Consider the following 7,500-nt stretch of genomic DNA (forward strand, 5'->3'; position numbering starts at 1 on the left):
ATTTCAATGGGCTCGGCCGAATTGGGCTTGCGGGACCGCCGAGGGCACGCCGGAGGGCGGTTGAGTCGGTAAAAGTTGAAATAAATGAATAAATACAAAAAGGACGAGGGGGGGGAAAAAAAAGGCAAAAACGTATAAAATTCCCCCATTCATTTCAATGGGCTCGGCCGAATTGGGCTTGCGGGACCGCCGAGGGCACGCCGGAGGGCGGTTGAGTCGGTAAAAGTTGAAATAAATGAATAAATACAAAAAGAACGAGGGGGGGGGGAAAAAAGGCAAAAACGTATAAAATTCCCCCATTCATTTCAATGGGCTCGGCCGAATTGGGCTTGCGGGACCGCCGAGGGCACGCCGGAGGGCGGTTGAGTCGGTAAAAGTTGAAATAAATGAATAAATACAAAAAGAACGAGGGGGGGAAAAAAGGCAAAAACGTATAAAATCCCCCCATTCATTTCAATGGGCTCGGCCGAATTGGGCTTGCGGGACCGCCGAGGGCACGCCGGAGGGCGGTTGAGTCGGTAAAAGTTGAAATAAATGAATAAATACAAAAAGAACGAGGGGGGGAAAAAAAAGGCAAAAACGTATAAAATTCCCCCATTCATTTCAATGGGTTCGGCCGAATTGGGCTTGCGGGACCGCCGGGGGCACGCCGGAGGGCGGTTGAGTCGGTAAAAGTTGAAATAAATGAATAAATACAAAAAGAACGAGGGGGGGAAAAAAGGCAAAAACGTATAAAATCCCCCCATTCATTTCAATGGGCTCGGCCGAATTGGGCTTGCGGGACCGCCGAGGGCACGCCGGAGGGCGGTTGAGTCGGTAAAAGTTGAAATAAATGAATAAATACAAAAAGAACGAGGGGGGGGGGAAAAAAGGCAAAAACGTATAAAATTCCCCCATTCATTTCAATGGGCTCGGCCGAATTGGGCTTGCGGGACCGCCGAGGGCACGCCGGAGGGCGGTTGAGTCGGTAAAAGTTGAAATAAATGAATAAATACAAAAAGAACGAGGGGGGGAAAAAAGGCAAAAACGTATAAAATCCCCCCATTCATTTCAATGGGCTCGGCCGAATTGGGCTTGCGGGACCGCCGAGGGCACGCCGGAGGGCGGTTGAGTCGGTAAAAGTTGAAATAAATGAATAAATACAAAAAGAACGAGGGGGGGAAAAAAAAGGCAAAAACGTATAAAATTCCCCCATTCATTTCAATGGGTTCGGCCGAATTGGGCTTGCGGGACCGCCGGGGGCACGCCGGAGGGCGGTTGAGTCGGTAAAAGTTGAAATAAATGAATAAATACAAAAAGAACGAGGGGGGGAAAAAAAAGGCAAAAACGTATAAAATTCCCCCATTCATTTCAATGGGTTCGGCCGAATTGGGCTTGCGGGACCGCCGGGGGCACGCCGGAGGGCGGTTGAGTCGGTAAAAGTTGAAATAAATGAATAAATACAAAAAGAACGAGGGGGGGAAAAAAGGCAAAAACGTATAAAATCCCCCCATTCATTTCAATGGGCTCGGCCGAATTGGGCTTGCGGGACCGCCGAGGGCACGCCGGAGGGCGGTTGAGTCGGTAAAAGTTGAAATAAATGAATAAATACAAAAAGAACGAGGGGGGAAAAAAAGGCAAAAACGTATAAAATTCCCCCATTCATTTCAATGGGCTCGGCCGAATTGGGCTTGCGGGACCGCCGAGGGCACGCCGGAGGGCGGTTGAGTCGGTAAAAGTTGAAATAAATGAATAAATACAAAAAGAACGAGGGGGGGAAAAAAAAGGCAAAAACGTATAAAATTCCCCCATTCATTTCAATGGGCTCGGCCGAATTGGGCTTGCGGGACCGCCGAGGGCACGCCGGAGGGCGGTTGAGTCGGTAAAAGTTGAAATAAATGAATAAATACAAAAAGAACGAGGGGGGGGGAAAAAAGGCAAAAACGTATAAAATTCCCCCATTCATTTCAATGGGCTCGGCCGAATTGGGCTTGCGGGACCGCCGAGGGCACGCCGGAGGGCGGTTGAGTCGGTAAAAGTTGAAATAAATGAATAAATACAAAAAGAACGAGGGGGGGAAAAAAAAGGCAAAAACGTATAAAATTCCCCCATTCATTTCAATGGGCTCGGCTAAAATGGGCCTGCAGTACTGCCGAGAGGCCGCCGGAGGACGCCCTAGTAGGCAAACGTTGATCCCCACACACGAGGGGTCAGTTAGGCGACCAGGGGTAGCGTTTAGGCGACCAGGGGTAGCGTTTAGGTGACCAGGGGAAGCGTTTAGGCGACCAGGGGTAGCGTTTAGGTGACCAGGGGTAGCGTTTAGGCGACCAGGGGTAGCGTTTAGGCGACCAGGGGTAGCGTTTAGGCGACCAGGGGTAGCTTTTAGGCGACCAGGGGTAGCTTTTAGGCGACCAGGGGTAGCGTTTAGGCGACCAGGGGCGTTGCAGTTCCGCCGAATTGCATTAGGGGCGCTGCAGTAGGCAAACGTTCTTCCCCCCTAGTCAGAGGGTCATTTGCCTACTTCCCAGGTTTACCCGGGTTTTCCAAAACACCTGGGGCACATTTTCAGGGATCACGTTTTTAGAAACAAAAATATTCATAATTTCTTCTAAGTCCCCTTTCCAGCGGGGAACTTTGAAACATTGTATCCGACCACTGAAGGCTGTTGGCGGGCACGGCGCGGCAAACAGCCCGCACTCAGGCATGGAGCTCCGGGGAAAGTTGCCTAATTTCTTCTAAGTCCCCTTTCCAGCGGGGAACTTTGAAACATTGTATCCGACCGTGGAAGGCTGTTGGCGGGCACGGCGCGGCTCATAGCCGGCCCTCAGGCACGGAGCTCCGGGTGAATTTTCACAAATTTCTTCTAAGTCCCCTTTCCAGCGGGGAACTTTGAAACATTGTATCCGACCGTGGAAGGCTGTTGGCGGGCACGGCGCGGCTCATAGCCGGCCCTCGGGCACGGAGCTCCGGGTGAATTTTACAAATTTCTTCTAAGTCCCCTTTCCAGCGGGGAACTTTGAAACATTGTATCCGACCGTGGAAGGCTGTTGGCGGGCACGGCGCGGCTCATAGCCGGCCCTCGGGCACGGAGCTCCGGGTGAATTTTTACAAATTTCTTCTAAGTCCCCTTTCCAGCGGGGAACTTTGAAACATTGTATCCGACCGTGGAAGGCTGTTGGCGGGCACGGCGCGGCTCATAGCCGGCCCTCGGGCACGGAGCTCCGGGTGAATTTTCACAAATTTCTTCTAAGTCCCCTTTCCAGCGGGGAACTTTGAAACATTGTATCCGACCGTGGAAGGCTGTTGGCGGGCACGGCGCGGCTCATAGCCGGCCCTCAGGCACGGAGCTCCGGGTGAATTTTCACAAATTTCTTCTAAGTCCCCTTTCCAGCGGGGAACTTTGAAACATTGTATCCGACCAAAGGAAGGCTGTTGGCGGGCGCGGCGCGGCTCATAGCCGGCCCTCGGGCACGGAGCTCCGGGTGAATTTTACTCAATTCTTCTAAGTCCCCTTTCCAGCGGGGAACTTTCAAACATTGTATCCGACCACTGAAGGCTGTTGGCGGGCGCGGCGCGGCTCATAGCCGGCCCTCAGGCACGGAGCTCCGGGTGAATTTTCACAAATTTCTTCTAAGTCCCCTTTCCAGCGGGGAACTTTGAAACATTGTATCCGACCGTGGAAGGCTGTTGGCGGGCACGGCGCGGCTCATAGCCGGCCCTCGGGCACGGAGCTCCGGGTGAATTTTCACAAATTTCTTCTAAGTCCCCTTTCCAGCGGGGAACTTTGAAACATTGTATCCGACCGTGGAAGGCTGTTGGCGGGCACGGCGCGGCTCATAGCCGGCCCTCGGGCACGGAGCTCCGGGTGAATTTTTACAAATTTCTTCTAAGTCCCCTTTCCAGCGGGGAACTTTGAAACATTGTATCCGACCGTGGAAGGCTGTTGGCGGGCACGGCGCGGCTCATAGCCGGCCCTCGGGCACGGAGCTCCGGGTGAATTTTCACAAATTTCTTCTAAGTCCCCTTTCCAGCGGGGAACTTTGAAACATTGTATCCGACCGTGGAAGGCTGTTGGCGGGCACGGCGCGGCTCATAGCCGGCCCTCGGGCACGGAGCTCCGGATGAATTTTTACAAATTTCTTCTAAGTCCCCTTTCCAGCGGGGAACTTTGAAACATTGTATCCGACCGTGGAAGGCTGTTGGCGGGCACGGCGCGGCTCATAGCCGGCCCTCGGGCACGGAGCTCCGGGTGAATTTTCACAAATTTCTTCTAAGTCCCCTTTCCAGCGGGGAACTTTGAAACATTGTATCCGACCGTGGAAGGCTGTTGGCGGGCGCGGCGCGGCTCATAGCCGGCCCTCGGGCACGGAGCTCCGGGTGAATTTTTACAAATTTCTTCTAAGTCCCCTTTCCAGCGGGGAACTTTGAAACATTGTATCCGACCGTGGAAGGCTGTTGGCGGGCACGGCGGGGCTCATAGCCGGCCCTCGGGCACGGAGCTCCGGGTGAATTTTTACAAATTTCTTCTAAGTCCCCTTTCCAGCGGGGAACTTTGAAACATTGTATCCGACCGTGGAAGGCTGTTGGCGGGCACGGCGGGGCTCATAGCCGGCCCTCGGGCACGGAGCTCCGGGTGAATTTTACAAATTTCTTCTAAGTCCCCTTTCCAGCGGGGAACTTTGAAACATTGTATCCGACCAAAGGAAGGCTGTTGGCGGGCGCGGCGCGGCTCATAGCCGGCCCTCGGGCACGGAGCTCCGGGTGAATTTTACAAATTTCTTCTAAGTCCCCTTTCCAGCGGGGAACTTTGAAACATTGTATCCGACCGTGGAAGGCTGTTGGCGGACGCGGCGCGGCTCACAGCCCGCCCTCAGGCACGGAGCTCCGGGGGAATTTCCCCCTCATTTCTTCTAAGTCCCCTTTCCAGCGGGGAACTTTCAAACATTGTATCCGACCGTGGAAGGCTGTTGGCGGGCACGGCGCGGCTCATAGCCGGCCCTCAGGCACGGAGCTCCGGGTGAATTTGACAAATTCCTTCTAAGTCCCCTTTCCAGCGGGGAACTTTGAAACATTGTATCCGACCGTGGAAGGCTGTTGGCGGGCACGGCGCGGCTCATAGCCGGCCCTCAGGCACGGAGCTCCGGGTGAATTTGACAAATTCCTTCTAAGTCCCCTTTCCAGCGGGGAACTTTGAAACATTGTATCCGACCGTGGAAGGCTGTTGGCGGGCACGGCGCGGCTCATAGCCGGCCCTCAGGCACGGAGCTCCGGGTGAATTTTTACAAATTTCTTCTAAGTCCCCTTTCCAGCGGGGAACTTTGAAACATTGTATCCGACCACTGAAGGCTGTTGGCGGACGCGGCGCGGCTCACAGCCCGCCCTCAGGCACGGAGCTCCGGGGAAATTTGGCTCATTTCTTCTAAGTCCCCTTTCCAGCGGGGACCTTTCAAACATTGTATCCGACCACTGAAGGCTGTTGGCGGGCGCGGCGCGGCTCACAGCCCGCCCTCAGGCACGGAGCTCCGGGGAAATTTGCCTCATTTCTTCTAAGTCCCCTTTCCAGCGGGGAACTTTCAAACATTGTATCCGACCACTGAAGGCTGTTGGCGGGCGCGGCGCGGCTCACAGCCCGCCCTCAGGCACGGAGCTCCGGGGAAATTTGCCTCATTTCTTCTAAGTCCCCTTTCCAGCGGGGAACTTTCATACATTGTATCCGACCACTGAAGGCTGTTGGCGGACGCGGCGCGGCTCACAGCCCGCCCTCAGGCACGGAGCTCCGGGGGAATTTGCCCCCTCATTTCTTCTAAGTCCCCTTTAGGCGACCAGGGGTTGACAATTTAGGTGACCAGGGGTTGACAATTTAGGCGACCAGGGGTGACTTTTAGGCGACCAGGGGTGAGGTTTAGGCGACCAGGGGTGAGGTTTAGGCGACCAGGGGTAGCGTTTAGGCGACCAGGGGCGTTGCAGTTCCGCCGAATTGCATTAGGGGCGCTGCAGTAGGCAAACGTTTTTACCCCTAGTCAGAGGGTCATTTGCCTACTTCCCAGGTTTACCCGGGTTTTCCAAAACACCTGGGGCACATTTTTAGGAACCACGTTTTTAGAAACAAAAATTCTTCTATGTCCACCTCCGTGAAAGAAATTGCCCAATGGTTCCCGCGGAAGAGAGCTGCCAGGCGGACGCATACTGCAATAACGGCCGCCCTGGCGCTCTGGTGGATGTTATCCTCGAAATTTCTTCTATGTGCCCATTCCAGCGGGCAACTTGCGAACAATGGTGTCCGACCATGGAAGGCTGTTGGCGGACGCGGCGCGGCTCACAGCCCGCCCTCAGGCACGGAGCTCCGGGGGAATTTTCCCCTCATTTCTTCTAAGTCCCCATTCCAGCGGGGAGCTTGCAAACGTGGTATCCGACCACTGAAGGCTGTTGGCGGGCACGGCCCCACCAGCGCAACACGGCACTTCCTATGACTCGGGTCCGACGCAGGAGGAGCGGTCCTCCCGGCCCCGCCACACGGCACTTCCTATGACTCGGGTCCGACGCAGGAGGAGCGGTCCTCCCGGCCCCGCCACACGGCACTTCCTATGACTCGGGTCCGACGCAGGAGGAGCGGTCCTCCCGGCCCCGCCACACGGCACTTCCTATGACTCGGGTCCGACGCAGGAGGAGCGGTCCTCCCGGCCCCGCCACACGGCACTTCCCATGACTCGGGTCCGACGCAGGAGGAGCGGTCCTCCCGGCCCCACCACCGCCACACGGCACTTCCCATGACCCGGGTCCGACGCAGGAGGAGCGGTCCTCCCGGCCCCACCGCAACACACACAACCACTGACCGATTGGCAATCATGACCCGCCATCGGAGGGCCCCTGCCGGCCCCGGCCTCGCGCCGGGGTGTTCGGGTGGACGGTTCCTTCGGCCTGCGGGTCGACCTCTGAGCGTTGGCCGGCACCGCAGCACACACAACCACTGACCGATTGGCAATCATGACCCGCCATCGGAGGGCCCCTGCCGGCCCCGGCCTCGCGCCGGGGTGTTCGGGTGGACGGTTCCTTCGGCCTGCGGGTCGACCTCTGAGCGTTGGCCGGCACCGCAGCACACACATAACCACTGACCGATTGGCAATCATGACCCGCCATCGGAGGGCCCCTGCCGGCCCCGGCCTCGCGCCGGGGTGTTCGGGTGGACGGTTCCTTCGGCCTGCGGGTCGACCTCTGAGCGTTGGCCGGCACCGCATCACCGCAGCACACATAACCACTGACCGATTGGCAATCATGACCCGCCATCGGAGGGCCCCTGCCGGCCCCGGCCTCGCGCCGGGGTGTTCGGGTGGACGGTTCCTTCGGCCTGCGGGTCGACCTCTGCGCGTTGGCCGGCACTTCCCTACCGTTACCCCCCCACCCCTGGGGTTGTGACAAAACGGCACTTCCTATGACTCGGGTCCGACGCTGGAGGAGCGGTCCTCCCGGCCCATCTCGCACCCACACCCTGACATATACTGCACCACACCAACCACTGACCGA

This window comes from Idiotropiscis lumnitzeri, unplaced genomic scaffold (assembly GCF_059441095.1).
Source record: "Idiotropiscis lumnitzeri isolate Australia: NSW breed Sydney's pygmy pipehorse unplaced genomic scaffold, RoL_Ilum_1.0 HiC_scaffold_218, whole genome shotgun sequence".
NCBI lineage: Eukaryota > Metazoa > Chordata > Actinopteri > Syngnathiformes > Syngnathidae > Idiotropiscis > Idiotropiscis lumnitzeri.